General features: G+C 44.0%; 1 pseudogene; it reads left to right on the top strand.

Moving 5' to 3' along the window:
• Positions 1 to 7254, top strand: part of LOC140721709 (AP-1 complex subunit beta-1-like) — a 132900-nt pseudogene extending 125646 nt beyond the window's left edge.
• Positions 7255 to 19192: the final 11938 nt, after the last annotated feature.

Genomic DNA, 19192 nt, shown 5'->3' with positions numbered 1-19192 from the left:
TTTTGAGAGGTGTTGATTGTGTGGATAGTCAGAGGCTTTTTCCCCAGGGCTGAAATTGTTACCACAAGAAGACACAGATTTAAGGTGCTGAGGAGTAGGGCAGAGGAGATGGCAGGGATACGTTTTTTACTCAGAGTGGTGAGTGCATGGAATGGGCTGCTGGCAATGGTGGTAGAGGCAGATACGATAGGGTCTTTAAGAGACTTTTGGATAGCTACATGGAGCTTAGAAAAATAGAGGGCTATGGGTAGGAACATGTTCGGCACAACTTGTGGGCCGAAGGGCCTGTATTGTGCTGTAGGTTTTCTATCTTTCTATCACTAAAGAACTTGAATGCAAACCTAAACCTGGGAAATCCGGACCAGCCTATCGGGAGTGACTTGTAGCCTGCTATGGCACTTTCGCAGTAGACCAAGCCTTTAATTAATTGGAATCTGTCCCCCCAGTTTAATGCTTTACTTCTCCAATGCTTACCAATTAAGTTAGCCAACATGATTAAAACTAATAATATGGACTGGCCTGACAATGATTGAAATCACATGCGACAAACTTATTATTGGGCCCAGTATGAGGTTTCATTTACAGCCACCACCGGTCTGGGGTGTAGTCTAGCAGGGAGAGACTTGCTCCGTCCGTTGGAAGATGGAATTCTATGCACAGACAAGGGGACTAGTGAACAAACAACAGCTTCCTCAATTACCAACCCGGCACTTAATCTGGACACCACTTCGTTTGAACCCTCTCTGCCAGAGGCAGACCTTCATGTGACTGTGCTATGATCCTACGGGGTGCTCAACTGAGGAAAGCTAATATTATGCACCCATCGAGGGACAGAAGTTCCCAGTTACGGTGATTTGAGAGGTTAAAAGAGGGCAGTGTATTGCTGGCCGAAGTTCCGTGTTTCCCTTGGTGACAGACAGAACTGGTGGTTCCCCATACCACCGTTAGGGTTCCACCTGGGTTCAAGCCAAAGGGCCTAGGGTTCCTTGCCTACACCCTGACGAAACAAGCCTCCAGCACAGAGGGAGAATGGCTCTGCCAGCGGCCCAACTCTGATACTGGAGGAGTCGGAGGTGAAGACGGGATATCTGGTAAGACCACATCTCTGGGCAATTTCAGGCCATGAATTCAACCGCACCAACTGCCCTCCCCCCCAACCCCCGTCCGGATCACCGTGAAAGAAGGACAGACTCTCCCATCCCTTCCGCAATACTTCCTCAAGCCCAAGGCAATGTTTTATGAGGATGGAAGCTGTTTTGTGGATCCAGCAGTAAATCGATATTCTGGCTATGCGATAGTGACGAACAGTGTAGTGATTGAGAAAGCCTCTTTTGAAGTAGTTGTCTCCGCCCAGAAGGCTGAGCTGTTTGCTCTGACTTGTGCCTGTATCCTAGCAACAGACTAAAGTGCGAACCTTTATACAGACTCCCGTTAGGCACTGACTATGGAAATTCGGGGATTTCCGACTTCCTCTGGCCACCCCATTGGTAATGCTACCTTTGTAAACAACTTACTCACCGCTCACAGCTACCTTGAGTTTTGGCTAATATTAAATGTGCAGCCCATACTGGGGAATCTGATGAGATAGTTAAGGGCAATGCTAGGGCTGATGCAGAAGCTAAACAGACACCCCTGAATCCCACACTTTTAGTCCCCTCGGGAACCCAGCAAGCTCCTATTAGACAAAATCTACGGGTATGCCAGATATGGGGGAAATACACAAGTTTCAGGGGGACACTCCTGAAGGAGAGCGCAAACTATGGTCCCAAATGGGTTGCCACCTTGAACCTCAGACCAATTTACGGGTGACCCCTGCAGGACAGGTCTGTGTTCCCTCTGTGTTCTTACCTATTTTGATAGATTATGTAAATAATTGTACACACTTGGGCAAGGAGGGAATGGTTAATACCTGTTTACAATCTTGGTGGCACCCTGATTTCCAGCAAGCAGCTGAACAGCGAGCCACAGCATGTTCTTTAAAAAATGGATGCTGGAAAGGGAATGCCTTGTGTTTCCGGAACTACCCCCTTGCCTGGTGGACCTTTTTCTTGTTTGCAACTTGATTTTATAGAACTATCTAAAGTACATTGTTTTAAGTATTGCTTAGTGATAGTAGATGTATATAGCAGATGGATTGAAGCTGTTACTACAACTGATAATACCGCTATGACTGTTGTGAAAATATTGCGAAAAGAAACGATTCCTCGCTATGGACTTCCAGAAATGATAAGCTCAGACAATGGGCCACATTTTGTTGCCAAAATAAATAATGAAGTCTGTAAAGAACTTGCTATAAAACAACAGTTGCACTGCACCCATCATCCAACAGCAGCAGGCATAGTAAATCAAGCCAATGGTACCTTGAAAGATAAACTGGCTAAACTTACACAAGAAACTGGATTGACCTAGTTGAAGGTTTTACCCTTAGCCCTATTCCATATAAAAATTATGCCATCAAGTAAGACAGGGTTATCACCTGTAGAAATTATCTACAGGAAGCCTTTTGAGAACCCCATGGGGACCCTGACCTTTAGATATGCATACCTCGGGGGAAGATGGGAAAATATTTATGCAAATTAACTAAAACTCTCCAAAGCCTGTATTCACAGGTACAACAGGCCTATCGAGAGGATGAAGCCTAAAGGTGACTACCCCACGATTGAGCCTGGAGAGCTGGGATTGAGGGGAACTCGGACCTCGGTGGAGAGGACCACACTCACCATGACTGATTCTAAATATTTCACAACAACCAAGAAAAGAGAAATCTTTGAACTCAAAGCAGAACTCAACAGTGACAAGAAGGAGAAAAAGAAAGCAATGAAGAAAATGATGTGTCAATGACCGTTGGCAAAGATGTCAGTGCCCTCTTTCCTGATGTTGTAAACCGTATGCAGACAATTTGGAGTTGAAGAAGCTGGTGTAGCTAATGAATTATGCAAAAAGCCAACCAGATGTGACAACTGTGGGTGTCAACACTTTTGTTAAGGACTGTAAAGATCGCAATCCACTTATCAGAGTGTTGGCCATGAGAACAATAGGCTGCATCTGTGTGGATAAATTCACTGAGTATTTGTGTGAGCCCCTGCAAAAATGTCTAAAGGATGAAGGCCCTTATGTATGAAAAGCTGCTGCTGTCTGTGTCAATGAACAGCTGGTAGAAGATCAGGGATTTCTGGACACTCTAAAGCATATACCGTAGATGTCGGATTATAAGCCGCTACTTTTTTCCCATGCTTTGAACAGCATTGAACACAGCGGCTTATAATAAGGTGCGGCTAATAGAAGGTTTTTTCCCATGCCGCCAAAACATTTTGCCTCGTAACAGTAGACCAATAAAATTGATGAGTAGTTCACAGAGGTCCAATGAAATTGTACGATAAATCAAGCGCACTTCACAAATTATTGTAAATCAGCCATTTGTACTCACCCTCATCAACATGGAAAACACTCGAAGAAAAGCATATGATGCAGCTTTTAAGTTAAAGGCAATCAATCTGGCGTTGAAGAAGGAAATCGAGCTGCTGCGCGTAATCTTGGCATACATGAATCGATGGTGAGACGGTGGAGACGCCAGCGCGAAGAACTGAATCAATGCAAAAAGACGACAAAAGCTTTCAGAGGTAATCACAGCAGATGGCCCGAACTTGAAAACTTTCTTGAAGACTGGGTTAACACACAGAGAGCAGGCGGCCACGGTGTTTCCACCGTGCAGATCAGACTGAAGGCTAAAGCAATCGCCACCAAAATGAAAATCGAAGATTTTAGAGGTGGGCCATCGTGGTGTTTTAGATTTATGAGACGAAAAGGCCTGTCCATCAGGGTACGCACGACTCTCTGTCAGCAGCTCCCTCCCGACCATGAGGAAAAACTTGCTAACTTCCGCACATTCACTCAAACAAAGATAGCGGAGAATTCCATCGGGCCAGATGAAATCATAAATATGGATGAAGTACCTTTGACGTTTGACCTGCCTCTCACTCGGACTGTTAATAAAAAAGGTGACTCGTCCATCATACTGAAAACAAGTGGCTATGAGAGAACGCATTTTACTTGTGTTCTGAGCTGCACAGCATCCGGACTAAAGCTTCCACCGATGGTGATTTTTAAGCGGCTGACAATGCCAAAGGAAAAATTCCCAAAAGAAATCATGGTGAAAGTCAATAAGAAAGGTTGGATGATGGAGAGTCTAATGAAGGATTGGCTCAGAGAGTGCTACACCAAGCGACCGGGGGGATTTTTTCACATAAAAAAAGCGTTGCTCGTTATGGACAGCATGAGGGCTCATATAACAGATTCAGTGAAAGCTGCCATCAAGAGTACAAACTCAATTCCAGCTGTGATTCCTGGGGGCACCACGAAGTATTTGCAGCCACTGGACATCAGCGTGAACCGGGCATTTAAAGTGGCACTACGCATTGAGTGGGAGACTTGGATGACGAGCGGCAAGAAATCCTTTACCAAAACAGGCCACATGCGAAGAGCATCTTTAACTCAAGTCTGCCAGTGGATCCTAAATGCTTGGAGCCATGTCACAACATCCACCATCACCAACGGGTTTCGAAAGGCTGGACTGCTGCGTGATGAAGAGGATCGCGTGCGCTCAAGTGAGAGCGACAACGAAGAGATTGAAGTGAGTGATGAGATCCTGAGGTTGTTCAATTCGGACACTGAAGAAGAGGACTTTGATGGTTTTAGTGCGCAGGAGGAAGATGAAGAAGGCGATCAATAACTTTTCCTGGTAGGCTGCAGAATATATATATTTTTTAACCAGTCGTTAGGAGATGTTGGAATGTTGTTCATGCACTGTTCAGTAAAAAAGTATACCCAACGTAATTTGTGTGTTACCGATAGGTATGTATTTTAAAAGTAGCCGTGTTACAGGCACGGTTCGAAAAAAAGCATTTGCAATATGTATTTGTTTATGTTACCATACGGATTTAATTAAAAGTTTAAAAAATCCTCACGTGTGTTAGGATTTAATTTGGGACTGCCGCTTCAGGTCAGGAATGGCTCACGTGATATTAGACAGCAGTACAAGGGAGGGAGGGAGCGAAACTGAGGATTCCGCTGCACCGAAACTGCGAGCGATTCAGTAAACAAAAAAACAGTAAAACTCGTGTGTGAATGGTATCGGGCCAATAAGGACACAAGTGTCCGATGTTACCAAATACCGGTAGGTATAACAAAGTTTAGCCTTACCAAATATGTGTAGCGAGGGTTTGGTTTGGGGGAAAAAGGAGTATAAATAAGAGCAGAATGTAAGGGGAAGGCAAAACGCGTTCTGCAATAAAGCCACGCTGCACTGTAATCCGGTGTTGGTTGTCTCTCTTCCAAAACGAACACAGGGCAGAATTTGAAGCCCAACACGTGTAATATCTTTCTGTGTAAATATCTCATATTACAAACGGCCGAAAATCCGGTCCGCCGGAAATCCAGTGCGCCGAAAATCCGGTCCGCCGGAAATTCGGTGCGGCCTAAAATCCGGTGCGGCCTGTACAATTAAAAAATTGATTTTATTTCTAAAATTAGAGCCAGCGGCTTTTAATCAGGTGCGCTCTGTAGTCCGGAATCTACGGTATGTCAAACTCAAGGCCCGCGGGCCAAATCCGGCACAAGGTGGAATTATCTTTGGCCCGCGAGATAATATCTAATTACTATTAAAGCTGGCCCCAGTAATCGAAGCGCCTATGGCGTATGATATGGCTAATGCTGAGTCTATTCAGGTAGCAGGTTTTCAGGGTTTTTAGTGTTTATTCGGCAGTCTTGCTCGGCAGTCTTCTTCATAAGAAACGGAATTTGTAAAGTGAAACACTTTGTAGTTATAGCAGAGACTGAGACACATGAGAGCAGGCTGAAAAAACGGAGGCAACAAAAGCTGCGTTCGCACACATCCGACTGATCCGGCCCACATGAAGCTGCATTTTGCTCAATCCGGCCCGTGACCTAAAATGAGTTTGACACCCCTGCTCTAAAGGATCTGATATCTGACTCTAATCCAATGGTCATTGCAAATACTGTGGCTGCTCTGTCAGAGATTACAGAATCTCATCCAAACAGCAACTTGTTAGACCTCAATTCTCAGACAATCCACAAGCTTTTAACAGCCTTAAATGAATGTACCAAATGGGGCCAGATATTTATCCTTGATTGTTTGGCCTATTACAGCCAAAAAGCTCAAAGCATCTGTGAGCGTGTGACACCACCGTTTATCTCACGCCAACTCAGCTGTTGTCCTGTTGGCTGTAAAGGTTCTGATGAAATCCATGGAAATGCTTTCAAAGGACTTGGATTACTATGGCACATTGTTCAAGAAACTGGCTCCCCCACTGGTAACGCTCTTGTCTGCAGAACCAAAATTCCAATATGTTGCCCTCCGGAACATCAACCTCATTATACAGAAAAGGTCTGAGATTCGTAAGCATGAAACAATGTTTTTCTTCATAAAATTCAATGATCCAACATAAGTGAAACTGGAAAAACTGGATATCATGATTCAATTGGCTTCTCAAGCCAACATTGCACAGGTTTTGGCAGAATTGAAGGAGTATGCCACTGAAGCAGATGTGGACTTTGTACAAAAAGCTGTGTGCAATTGGACTATGTGCAACTGTAGTTGAGAAATTAGCACAATGCTGCGTGAGTATGCTACTTGACCTCATTCAGACAAAAGAAAACTATATCGTCCAAGAAGCTATTGTAGTAATAAAGGACGTTTTCCATAAATACCCAGACAAGTATTAAAGGGTTATTGGAACACTTTGTGAAAATCTGGTCTCATTGGATGAACCAGAAGCAAGAGCAGCGATGATATGGATAGTTGGAGAGTATACAGAAAGAATTGACAATGCTGATGAGCTTTTACAGAGCTTCCTGGAAGGATTCCATGATGAGAGCACACGGGTTCAACTACAACTTTTGATTGCTATTGTGAAGCTATTCTAAAAAAAAACTGACAGATACAAGAACTGGTGCAGCAAGTTCTAAGCTTGGCGACACAGGATTGAAAGACCGTGGCTATATATACTGGTGTTTACATTCTACAGATCTAGTGGCAACCAAAGAAGTTGTATTGGCAGTAAAACCTCTAATTTCAGAAGAAACTGATCATATTGAGCCAACCTCCTTGATGAATTAATCTGCCATATTGGAACACTGGCCCCTGTGTACCATAAGCCACCCAGTGCATTAGAGGAGGGGCAACCTCGGAGGATACATCGAACAGACAGTAAACCTGTTATTGAAGGAACTGAGTAGGAGGGCTCTCCGAGACTAAAGGAAAATATATTGGTTAATAGATGTGTTTTGCATTTTGCAAGTCTAATTGTATTAATTTTGATTATTGTTTGTATTCTACGGTGTCTTTGGCCATGTTTTGTATCATGTTGTAGAGGCAACAACCTGTTCTGAAAGGTTATCATGAAATGATAAAAAAGAGGGAATGATGAACTTTTAAGGAAATTGGGAGACATAGAAATGATTCTTGGACTCTTGTAATTAACGGGCTAAAATCAAGTACTGTGGCGACCCAATTACTAGCTCACTCGGTGTCGAGCCTGAACTGGCATTTGGCCAGGTTGATCGTTAGACCGTAGTCACTCAGCCAGGCAAAGAGTTGTCGGAGGTGGGACAGATGCTCCTGACGACTGCTGCTGGCTATGAGGATGTCGTCCAAATAGATGAATGCGAAGTCCAGGTCGCGTCCCACCGCGTTCATCAACCGCTGGAACGTCTGTGCGGCATTCTTCAGGCCGAACGGCATGCGGAGGAACTCAAAAAGACCGAACGGGGTGATGAGAGCCGTTTTGGGGACGTCGTCCGGATGCATCGGGATTTGATGGTATCCGCGGATGAGGTCTACCTTGGAGAAGATCCGCGCGCCGTGCAGGTTTGCTGCAAAGTCCTGAATGTGCGGCACAGGGTAGCGGTCCGGTGTTGTAGCCTCGTTCAGCCTGCGGTAGTCGCCGCACGGTCTCCAGCCCCCTGTCGCCTTGGGCACCATGTGCAGGGGAGAGGCCCATGGGCTGTCGGACCGCCGAATGATCCCCAATTCCTCCATCCTCTTGAACTCCTCCTTCGCCAGTCGGAGCTTGGCCGGGGGAAGCCGCCGCTGCAATGGCCCTACGAGGGGCCGTTTATGGTGATCAGAAACGATGGGTCCACGTTCGTGCTGGACGTTGGGGGGAGAGAGGAGGTTTTCATGGTGGACCGACTCAAACCGGCCCATGTGGACTTGGCGCAACCAGTCGAGTTTCCGGCACCGCGGCGCAGAAGCCGACCTCCCAAACAGGGCCCGGCCCAGACTGTGGACATTGGGGGGTGTACCGCCGGTTCTGGGGGGGGGGGGGGGGGGTTATGTGGCAACCCAATTACTAGCTCACTCGAACCGGCTGACAATTAGCCAGAGCCAGGGACAAAGGGAGATAGCCTCAAGGGGTTTCAGTTACGTGCCTCTCGAAGTATCGAGTGGGGGAGACAGGCTTTAAAGCAAGACTGTATTTTTGAAATAAACTTATTCTGTGGCTGCAGTTTATCGACACCATGTCGTAATTTCAGCGCTACGCGTAGCACCGCGCTACAGTACCAACTTGTGTATGCTCTGAACTGTGAGACTGTGCAGAGCCCATCCTTGAGTAAGGAATCTGCTTTCAGTGTGCTTAGATTAACGACTTACTGCTGTTCCTTTGGGAGCAATGTAAGGGCTAAGTTCACACACTATTGTTTCGCATCACAGATCTATGTTCCATAGAACCATAGAACATTACAGCACAGTACAGGCCCTTCAGCCCTCCATGTTGTGCCGACCCATATAATCCTTAAAAAAAGTACTAAACCCACACTACCCCATAACCTTCCATTTTTCTTTCATCCATATGCCTGTCCAAGAGGCTCTTAAATACCCCTAATGTTTTAGCCTCCACCACCATCCCTGGCAAGTCATTCCAGGCACTCACAACCCTCTGTGTAAAAACAACTTACCCCTGATGTCTCCCCTAAACTTCTCTCCCTTAATTTTGTACATATGCCCTCTGGTGTTTGCTATTGGTGCCCTGGGAAACAGGTACTGACTATCCAACCTATCTTTGCCTCTCATAATCTTGTAGACCTCTATCAAGTCCCCTCTCATTCTTCTACGCTCCAAAGAGAAAAGTCCCAGCTCTGCTAGCCTTGCTTCATATGACTTGTTCTCCAATCCAGGCAACATCCTGGTAAATCCCCTCTGCACCCTCTCCATAGCTTCCACATCTTTCCTATAATTAGGTGACCAGAATTGAATACAATACTCCAAGTGCAGTCTCACCAGAGATTTGTAGAATTGCAACATGACCTCTCTACTCTTGAACTCAATCCCCCAGTTAATGAAGCCTAGCATCCCATAGGCCTTCTTATCTACCCTATCAACCTGTGCAGCGACCTTGAGGGATGTATGGATTTGAACCCCAAGGTCCCTTTGTTCATCCCTTAAGTAATTGACCATTATTCCCGTACTCAGTCTTCTGGTTTGTCCTTCCAAAATGCATCACCTCACACTTGTCTGGATTAAACTCCATCTGGCATTTTTCTGCCAACTCTGCAGCCTGTCTATATCCTCTTGTAACCTTTGACCACCTACAGCTCCATCCACAACTCCTCCAATCTTTGTGTCATCCACAAACTTACTCACCCATCCTTCCGCCTTTACATCTAGGTCAGTTATAAAAATCACAAATAGCAGGGGTCCCAGGACAGATCCCTGTGGCACTTCACTAGTCACCGACCTCCAGGTAGAATACTTTCCTTCCATAACTACCCTCTGCTTTCTTCCTTTAAGCCAATTTTTTATCCAAACAGCCAAGGTTCCACTTATCCCATGCCTCATGACTTTCTGGATGAGTCTCTCATGAGGGACCTTGTCAAATGCTTTGCTAAAGTCCATGTAGACCACATCCACTGCCCTACCCTCATCAATTTCCCTCCCTGGTATCAGTCTAAGCCTCAATGATAAGGCAAGAATCTATCTGTAATTAAAACCCGTGATTTAGTGTACTCTCTTACCTAAGTAATTACCGTAAGTTTTGTTGTAACTGATTTGGTGGGAATATCCATGAAACTGACTGTTCTTTGTTTCGCCAGTTCTATAAATCGTCATGTTTCTGAGCGTTAGACAGAAAGCTTGTCAGAGCCACCAGAGACAGAGAGAGAAAGTTTCTTACTCTGATGATCGGCTCTGGGTTTTTCTCGCCAGCTGAGCTCAAACTAATTGGTGAAAAGGACAAAGTAAAGAACTGTGTGGCAGCTCAACAAAAGGATATACTAGTTAAAAGCAAGGACAGAAAGCGTGGGGAGAGTCAGCCTTGGATAACTAAGGAAATAAAAGAAGGCATCAAACTAAAATTTCATGTGTACAAATCGCCAAGCATAGTGGAAAACTGAAAGATTGTTGCTTTTTAAAGTCTTCCCAAAGGAAGACAAAGTGAGCAATAAAGGGAAGATGGATTATGAAAATAAACTAGTGCAAAATATAAAAACAGATACTAAATCATTTTATAATTATATAAAGCGGAAAAGGGTGGCTAAAGTGAACATTGGTACCTTGGATGATGAGAAGGGGGAACTGATATTAGGTAATGAGTTAATGGCAGAGGCTTTGAATGACTATTTTGTGTCATTCTTCACAATGGAGTTCAACATGCCAAAAAGAGATATTATGTGATGGGAGCGGAGGACCTCAATACATTAGCTATCACTAAAGAGGTAGTGCTAAGTAAACTTGTGGGCCTGAAGATAGGCAAGTCCCCTGGTCCCCATGGAATGCACTGCGGGGTATTTAAAGAAATGCCAGAAGTTATAGTAGAGACTTTGGTGATAATTTGCCAAAATTCTGGGCAGGTCCTGGTGGATTGGAAGTCGGCGTATGTCAAAAAAAGGATGCAGGCAAAAGGCGGTAACTATAGGCTAGTTAATTTAACATCTGTAGTTGGGAAAATGCTTGAAGCTATCATTAAAATAGCAAAGAATCTGGAAAGAAATGGATCCATTATGCTGACACAGTATGGATTCAGCAAAGGCAAGTCCTGTTTGACAAACATACTGGAGTTCTTTGAGGATATAACAAATGTAGTGGATAGATGGGAGCAGATGGACGTTATTTACTTGGATTTCCAGAAGGTGTTCAATAAGATGCCACAAAAAAACTTATCCGTAAGATAAGGATGCATAGAGTTGGGGTGATGTATTAGCATAGATAGAGGACTGGTTAACTAATAAAAAGCAGAGAGCTGGGATACATGGGTGTTACTCTGTTTAGCAATTAGTGGTGAGTGGTGTGCCACAGGGGTTGATACTGGGCCCAGAACATTATGCAGAAGATATTGAGAGTCATAGATAGATAGAGAGATATAGATAGATTAAGTGAGTGGGCAAGGCTCTGGCAGATGAAATACAATGTTGGAAAATGTGAGGATATCCTCTTTGAAAGGAAAAATGCAAGATCAGATTATCATTTAAATGGTTAAAAAAATTGCAGGATGCTGCGGTGCAGAGGGACTTGGGAGTGCTTGTGCATGAGTCACAAAAAGTTGGTTTGCCAGTGCAGCATGGTATCAAGAAGGGAAATGTAATGTTGGCATTCATTGCTAGAGACATTGAATTTAAGAGCGGGGGGGGGGGGGGGTTATGCTGCAGCTGTAAAGGGTACTGGTGAAGCTACACCTGGAGTTCTGCATGTAGTTCTGATCTCCTTACTTGAGGAACAATATACTAGCTTTGGAGGCAGTACAGAAGAGGTTCACCAGGTTTATTCCGGAGATCAGGAAAAGAAACATAGAAACATAGAAAACCTACAACACAATACAGGCCCTTCGGCCCACTAAGTTGAGCTGAACACGTCCCTAAGAAATTACTAGGCTTACCCATTGCCCCTCTATTTTTCTAAGCTCCATGTACCTATCCAAAAGTCTCTTAAAAGACCCTATGGTATTCAACTCCACCACTGTTACTGGCAGCCCATTCCACGCACTCACCACTCTCTATGTAAAAAAAAACACTTACCCCGACATCTCCTCTGTACCTACTCCCCAGCACCTTAAATCTGTGTCCTCTTGTGGTAACTATTTCAGCCCTGGGAAAAAGCCTCTGACTATCCACACAATCAATGCCTCTCATCATCTTATATACCTCTATCAGGTCACCTCTCATCCTCTGTCGCTCCAAGGAGAAAAGGCCGAGTTCACTCAACCTGTTTTCATAATGTGTGTTCCCTAATCCAGGCAATATCCATGTAAATCTCCTCTGTACCCTTTCTATGGCTTCTGCATCCTTCCTGTAGTGAGGCAAACAAAACTGAGCACAGTACTCCAAGTGGGGTCTGACCAGGGTCTTGCAACATTACCTCTCGGCTCCTAAATTCAATTCCATGATTGATGAAGGCCAATACACCGTATGCCTTCTTAACCACAGAGCCAACCTGTGCAACAGGTTGCAATAGGACCTGTGCAATAGGACAGAGCGTCCTATGGACTTGGACCTCGAGATCCCTCTGATCCTCCACACTGCCAAGAGTCTTACTATATTCTGCCATCATATCTGAGCTACCAAAATGAACCACTTCACACTTATCTCGGTTGAACTCCATCTGCCACTTCTCAGACCGGTTTTGCATCCTATCAATGTCCCGCTGTAACCTCTGATAACCCTCTACATTATCCACAACACCTCCAACCTTTGTGTCATGAGCAAACTCACTAACCCATTCGTCCACTTATTCATCCAGGTCATTTATAAAAATCACAAAAAGCAAGGGTCCCGAACAGATCCCTGAGGCACTCTACTGGTCACCGACCTCCATGCAGAATATGACCTGTCTACAACCACTCTTTGCCTTTTGTGGCAAGCCAGTTCTGGATCCACAAAGCAATGTCCCCTTGGATCCCATGCCTCCTTACTTTCTTAATAAGCCTTGTATGGGGTGCTTTATCAAATGCCTATATACACTACATCTACTGCTCTTCCTTCATCAATATGTTTAATCACATCCTCAAAAATTCAATCAGGCTCATAAGGCATGACCTGCCCTTGACAAAGCCATGCTGACTATTCCTAATCATATTATTCCTCTCCAAATGTTCATAAGTCCTTCCTCTCAGGATCTTCTCCATTAACTTACCAACCACTGAGGTAAGACTCACTGGTCTATAATTTCCTGCGCTATCTCTACTCCTTTTCTTGAATAAGGGAACAACATCTGCAACCCTCCAATTTTCCGGAACCTCTCCCATCCCCATTGATGATTCAAAGATCATTGCCAGAGGCTCAGCAATCTCTTCCCTCACCTCCCACAGTAGCCTGGGGTACATCTCATCCGATCCCTGCGACTTGTCCAATTTGATGCTTTCCAAAAGCTGCAGCACATCCTCTTTCTTAATATCTACATGCTCAAGCTTTTCAGTCCACTGCAAGTCATCACTACAATCACCAAGATCCTTTTCCACAGTGAATACTGAAGTAAAGTATTCATTAAGTACATCTGCTGTTTCCTCCAGTTCCATACACACTTTCCCACTGTCACACTTGATACGTCCTACTCTTTCACGTCTTATCCTCTTGCTCTTCACATACTTGTAGAATGCCTTGGGGTTTTTCTTAATCCTCCCCACCAAGTCCTTCTCATGGCCACTTCTGGCTCTCCTAATTTCCTCCTTCAGCTCCTTCCTGTTAGCCTTATAATCTTCTAGATCTCTAACATTACCTAGCTCTCTGAACCTTTCGTATGCTTTTCATTTTTCTTGACTAGATATACTACAGCCTTTGTACACCACGGCTCCTGTACCCTACCATAACTTCCCTGTCTCATTGGAACATACCTATGCAGAACTGCACCCAAATATCCTCAGAATATTTACATTTCTTCCGAACTTTTCCCTCGGAACATCTGCTCCCAGTTTAAGCTTCCAATTTCCTGCCTGATAACCTCATAATTCCCCTTACTCCAATTAAATGCTTTTTGAACTTGTCTGTTCCTATCTGTCTCCAATGCTATTGTAAAGGAGATAGAATTATGATCACGATGTTAGACTACAAGGAGAGATTGAGCCACCTGGGACTGTACTCGCCGGAATTCAGAAGAATGAGAGGAAATCTTATAGAAACACAAAATTATGAAAGAGTGAGATAAGATAGAGGCAGGGAAGTTGTTTCCACTGATGGGTGAGACTAGAACTGGGGACATAGCCTCGAGATTCAGGGAAGCAGATTTAGGATGGAGATGAGGAGGAACTTCTTTTCCCAGAGAGTGGTGAATCTGTGGAATTCTCTGCCCAATGAAGCAGTGGAGACTACCTCAATAAATACATTTAAAACAAGGTTGGATAGATTTTTGCATAGTAGGGGAATTAGTGTTATGGGGAAAAGGCAGGTAGGTGGAAATGAATTCATGGCCAGATCAGCCATGATCTTATTGAAAGGCGGAACAGACTCGATGGATCAGATGGCCTACTTCTGCTCCTATTTCTTATGTTCTCATGTTCTGGGGGAAATATGACATGCTCAAAAGTGACAGGTTGCTCATGAACCTGAAGGGAGCCAATATTCTCGTGGGCAGATTTGTTCGAACTGTTGGAGATGGTATAAACTAAGTTTTTTAAAGTTTTTTTTAATTAAAGATTGCATGCAATCAGACTGTTAGGAAGGGCAGACAGATTATAGGACATAATTGCAGCCAGCAAGGCGAGTATCAGTGCATTAAGGATGCAGAATCAAAAAGGGTAGAAAATACAGTACTCAAGTGTTAAATCTCAAGGCATGGAGTACAAGAAATAAGGTGAATGATCCTGTTGCACTATTACGGATTGCCAAGCATGATGCTGTAGCTATCACTAAATCGTGACTGAAGGATGGTTGTAGTCGGGAGCTAAATTGTCCAAGGTTACATGTTATAATGAAGGGACAGGAAGGTAGGCAGAGGGAGGGGCGTGGCTCTGCTGGTAAAGAATGGCATCAAATTAGCAGAAATATAGGATTGAATCCTTGCGGGTTGAATTAAGAAACTGCAAGGGTAAAAGGACCCTGATAGCAATTATATACAGGCCTCCAAACTGTAACTGGGATGTAGACCACAGGTTACAACAGGAGATAAAAAAGGCAAGTCAAAAGGGCAATATTATGATAGTCATGGCAGATATCAACATGCAGGTTGATTGGGAAAATCAGGTTGGTAATGGATCTCAAGGGAGCAAGTTTCCTGAATGCTTACAAGACAGCTTTTTAGAGCAGTGGGTCATTGACCCTACTAGGGGATCAGCTGTACTGGATTAGGTATTATGTAATGAACCGAAGGTGATTAGGTAGCTCAAGGTAAAAGAACCCTTTGAAGGTAGTGATCCCAATCTGTGCAAGTTCAATTTAAAATTTGATAGGGAGAAAGTAAAGCCTCATGTAGAAATAGTTCAGTGGAGTAAAACAAATTACAGTGGTCTGTGAGAGGAGTTGGCCAAAGTAAATAGGAAGGAGATAACTCCAGAGCAGCAAAGGTGCAAGTTTCTGGGAGAAATGAGCAAGGTGCAGGATAGATGTATTCCAAAAATAAAGAAATACTCAAATGGCAAAATAGTACAACTGTGGCTGACAAGGGAAGTCAAAGCTAATGTAAAAGCAAAAGAAAGGGCATACAACAAAGTAAAAATTGGTCGAGAGGCAGAGGATCAGGAAGTTTTTTAAACCCTACAGAGAACAACTAAAAGCATCATTAGGAGGGAAGAGACAAAATACGAAAGCAAGCTAGTAAACAATATCAAAGTGGATAGTAAAGCCTTTTTCCAAGAATGTAAAAAAAAAGATAGATTAGAGATGATATAGGACTGCTAGAAAATAAGACTGGAGAAATAATAATGGGAGCGATGGAGATGGAAGATGAATTAAATGAGTATTTTGCATCAGTCTTCATTGTGGAAGACACTAGCAGTGTACTAGATGTTGAAGGCTGTGAGGGAAGAGAAGTGAATGCATTTACTATTATGAGGGAGAAGGTGCTTAAAAACCTGGACCAGATGAACTGCACCCTAGGGTTCTAAAAAAGGTAGTGTTAGAGATTGTGGTGGCATTAGAAATCATCTTCCAAAAAAAAAAATCATTGGACTCCAGCATGGTGCCAGAGGACTGGAAAATGTCAAATGTCACTCCACTCTTTAAGAAAGTTAAATGACAGCAGAAAGGAAATCATAGACCAGTTGCCTGACCTCAGTGGTTGGGAAGATTTTGGAATCAATGGTTAAGGATAGGACAAAGTCAGTATGATTTCCCTAAGGGAAAATCTTGCCTGATGAACCTGTTGGAATTCTATGACGAGATTACACATAGGATAGATAAAGGGGATGCAGTGGATGTTGTATATTTGGACTTTCAGAAGGCCTTTGACAAGCTCTCAAGGAGGTGGAGCTAAGTAGTTATGGTGCCCAACAGCGACTCCTTTGCTTGCATCTTCGTAAACAGTTCTATTTCCATCTTTAATATCTCTATTTTTACCTTTCAGGGTTCTTTTGAAGACCCTGGCCTAGAGTTATACAGTGACTACATTCTTTGCAGGAATGAGACCCGCTCTCAGGGTTCCACAATTGGCCACCATTTGGCACGACTTGGCCTAAGATTTCAGCACGGATTCAGAAGCCTGGGATCTCAAGGAACTGGATGCGGGTGGATCAAGGGTCGGTGCCACCATAGGAGACCCATGTGTCGTTAGGGGAGTCGGGACATCTGCTCTGTGCCTGGGGATCCAGGATGTTTGCGATCTTTGCACAGAGCTCGAAAAAGTGACATAAAGGACTTTTAACATCATAAACCAGCGAGTTGTTTGTTATGTCTCCTCGCTCATTGGAAAATTGTCAGAGATTGCATAGCATTAAAAAAAAAAGTATGACAGAGCTAAGGTGAGTGGGAGGACAGATGATTGGGAAATGTTTAAGGAACAACAGAACTTAACTAAAAAGGCAATACGGGGAGAAAAAATGAGGTACGAACGCAAGCTAGCCAGGAATATAAAGGAGGATAGCAAAAGCTTTTTTAGGTATGTAAAGAGAAAGAAGATAGTTAAGAACAATGTTGGGCCCTTGAAGAATGAATTGGGTGAAATTGTTATGGGAAACAGAGAAATGGCAGAAGAATTTAATAAGTACTTTAGATCTGTCTTCACTAGGGAAGACACAAGCAATCTCCCAGATGTATGGATGGGCCAAGGACATAGGGTAACAGAGGAAATGAAACAGATTGACATTAGGAAGGAAACAGTGATGAGTAGACTGATGGAACTGAAGGCTAACAAATCCCCAGGTCCAGATGGTCTGCATCCTAGGGTACTAAAGGAGGTGGCTCTGGAAATTGCGAATGCATTGGTAATCATTTTCCAATGTTCCTTAGATTCTGGATCAGTTCCTGAGGATTGGAGAATGGCTAATGTTATCCCACTTTTTAAGAAAGGAGGGAGGGAGAAAACAGAGAACTATCGTTCTGTCAGCCTAACATCAGTAGTGGGGAAGATGCTAGAGTCCATTATTAAAGATGAAATAGTGGCATATCTAGATAGCAGTGATAGGATTGGGCCGAGCCAGCATGGATTTACCAAGGGCAAATCATGCTTGACTAATCTATTGGAGTTTTTCGAGGATGTAACCAGGAAGTTAGACAAGGGAGATCCAGTGGATGTAGTGTACCTTGATTTTCAGAAGGCATTTGATAAGGTCCCACATAGGAGATTGGTGGGTAAAATCAGAGCTCCTGGCACTGGGGGGAAGATATTGACATGGATAGAAAACTGGTTGGCAGATAGAAAGCAAAGGGTAACGGTGAAAGGGTGTTACTCGGAATGGTAGGTGGTGACTAGTGGGGTGCCACAGGGCTCGATATTGGGACCACAGCTGTTTACAATTTACATCAACGATTTAGATGAAGGCATTGAGAATAACATCAGCAAGTTTGCTGATGATACTAAACTGGGTGGCAGTGTGACATGTGATGAGGATGTTAGGAGAATTCACGGTGACTTGGATAGGCTGGGTGAGTGGGCAGATACTTGGCAGATGACGTTTAATGTGAATAAGGGTGAGGTTATCCACTTTGGGAGCAAGAACAGGAAGGCAGATTATTATCTGAACGGTGTAGAGTTAGGTAAGGGAGTAATACAAAGAGATCTAGGAGTCCTTGTTCATCAGTCACTGAAGGTGAATGAGCAAGTGCAGCAGGCAGTGAAGAAGGCTAATGGAATGTTGGCCTTTATTACAAAGGGAATTGAGTACAAGAGCAAGGAAATCCTTTTGCATTTGTACAGGGCCCTGGTGAGACCACACCTGGAGTATTGTGTACAGTTTTGGTATCCAGGGTTAAGGAAGGACATCCTGGCTGTAGAGGAAGTACAGCATAGATTCACAAGGTTAATTCCTGGGATGTCCGGACTGTCTTACACAGAGAGGTTAGAGAGACTGGGCTTGTACACGCTGGAATTAAGGAGATTGAGAGGGGATCTGATTGCAACATATAAGATTATTAAGGGATTGGACAAGATAGAGGCAGGAAATATGTTCCAGATGCTGGGAGAGTCCAGTACCAGAGGGCATGGTTTGAGAATAAGGGGTAGGTTATTTAGGACAGAGTTATGGAAAAACTTCCTCTCCCAGAGAGTTGTGGGGGTCTGGAATGCACTGCCTCGGAAGGCAGTGGAGGCCAATTCTCTGGATGCTTTCAAGAAGAAGCTAGATAGGTATCTTATGGATAGGGGAATCAAGGGATATGGAGACAAGGCAGGAACTGGGTATTGATAGTTAGATGATCAGCCATGATCTCAGAATGGCGGTGCAGGCTCGAAGGGCAGAATGGTCTACTTCTGCACCTATTGTCTATAAAATGAAGTCACCTCGTTGTGCAGCATGTCAAATTATCAGGTGAACAATGTAGTCTTTGGGGTAACTGCAAGACTGTGTCTTTGTTATTGCTTTGCTCACGCTTGAGTGGTGGTAGCGGGTGCACTTTATTTTTGCTGGTGGGGGAGGGGGATCGTTGCTTGCTGCCGCTTTTGTGCAGGAGGGAGGGGAGCTGGGGGGGACTTTGGGGTTCTAACATTTAACTGTTGTTTATTCTTTGGGGCACCCTCCCTGTTTTTGTGGGTGGCTGTGAAGAAAAAACATTTCAGAATGTATATTGTATACATTTCTCTGACATTAAATTGACCCTTTGA

The sequence above is a fragment of the Hemitrygon akajei genome, chromosome 2 (assembly GCF_048418815.1).
Source record: "Hemitrygon akajei chromosome 2, sHemAka1.3, whole genome shotgun sequence".
In the NCBI taxonomy this organism is placed as follows: domain Eukaryota; kingdom Metazoa; phylum Chordata; class Chondrichthyes; order Myliobatiformes; family Dasyatidae; genus Hemitrygon; species Hemitrygon akajei.
This window is presented reverse-complemented; position numbering and strand designations above follow the sequence as displayed.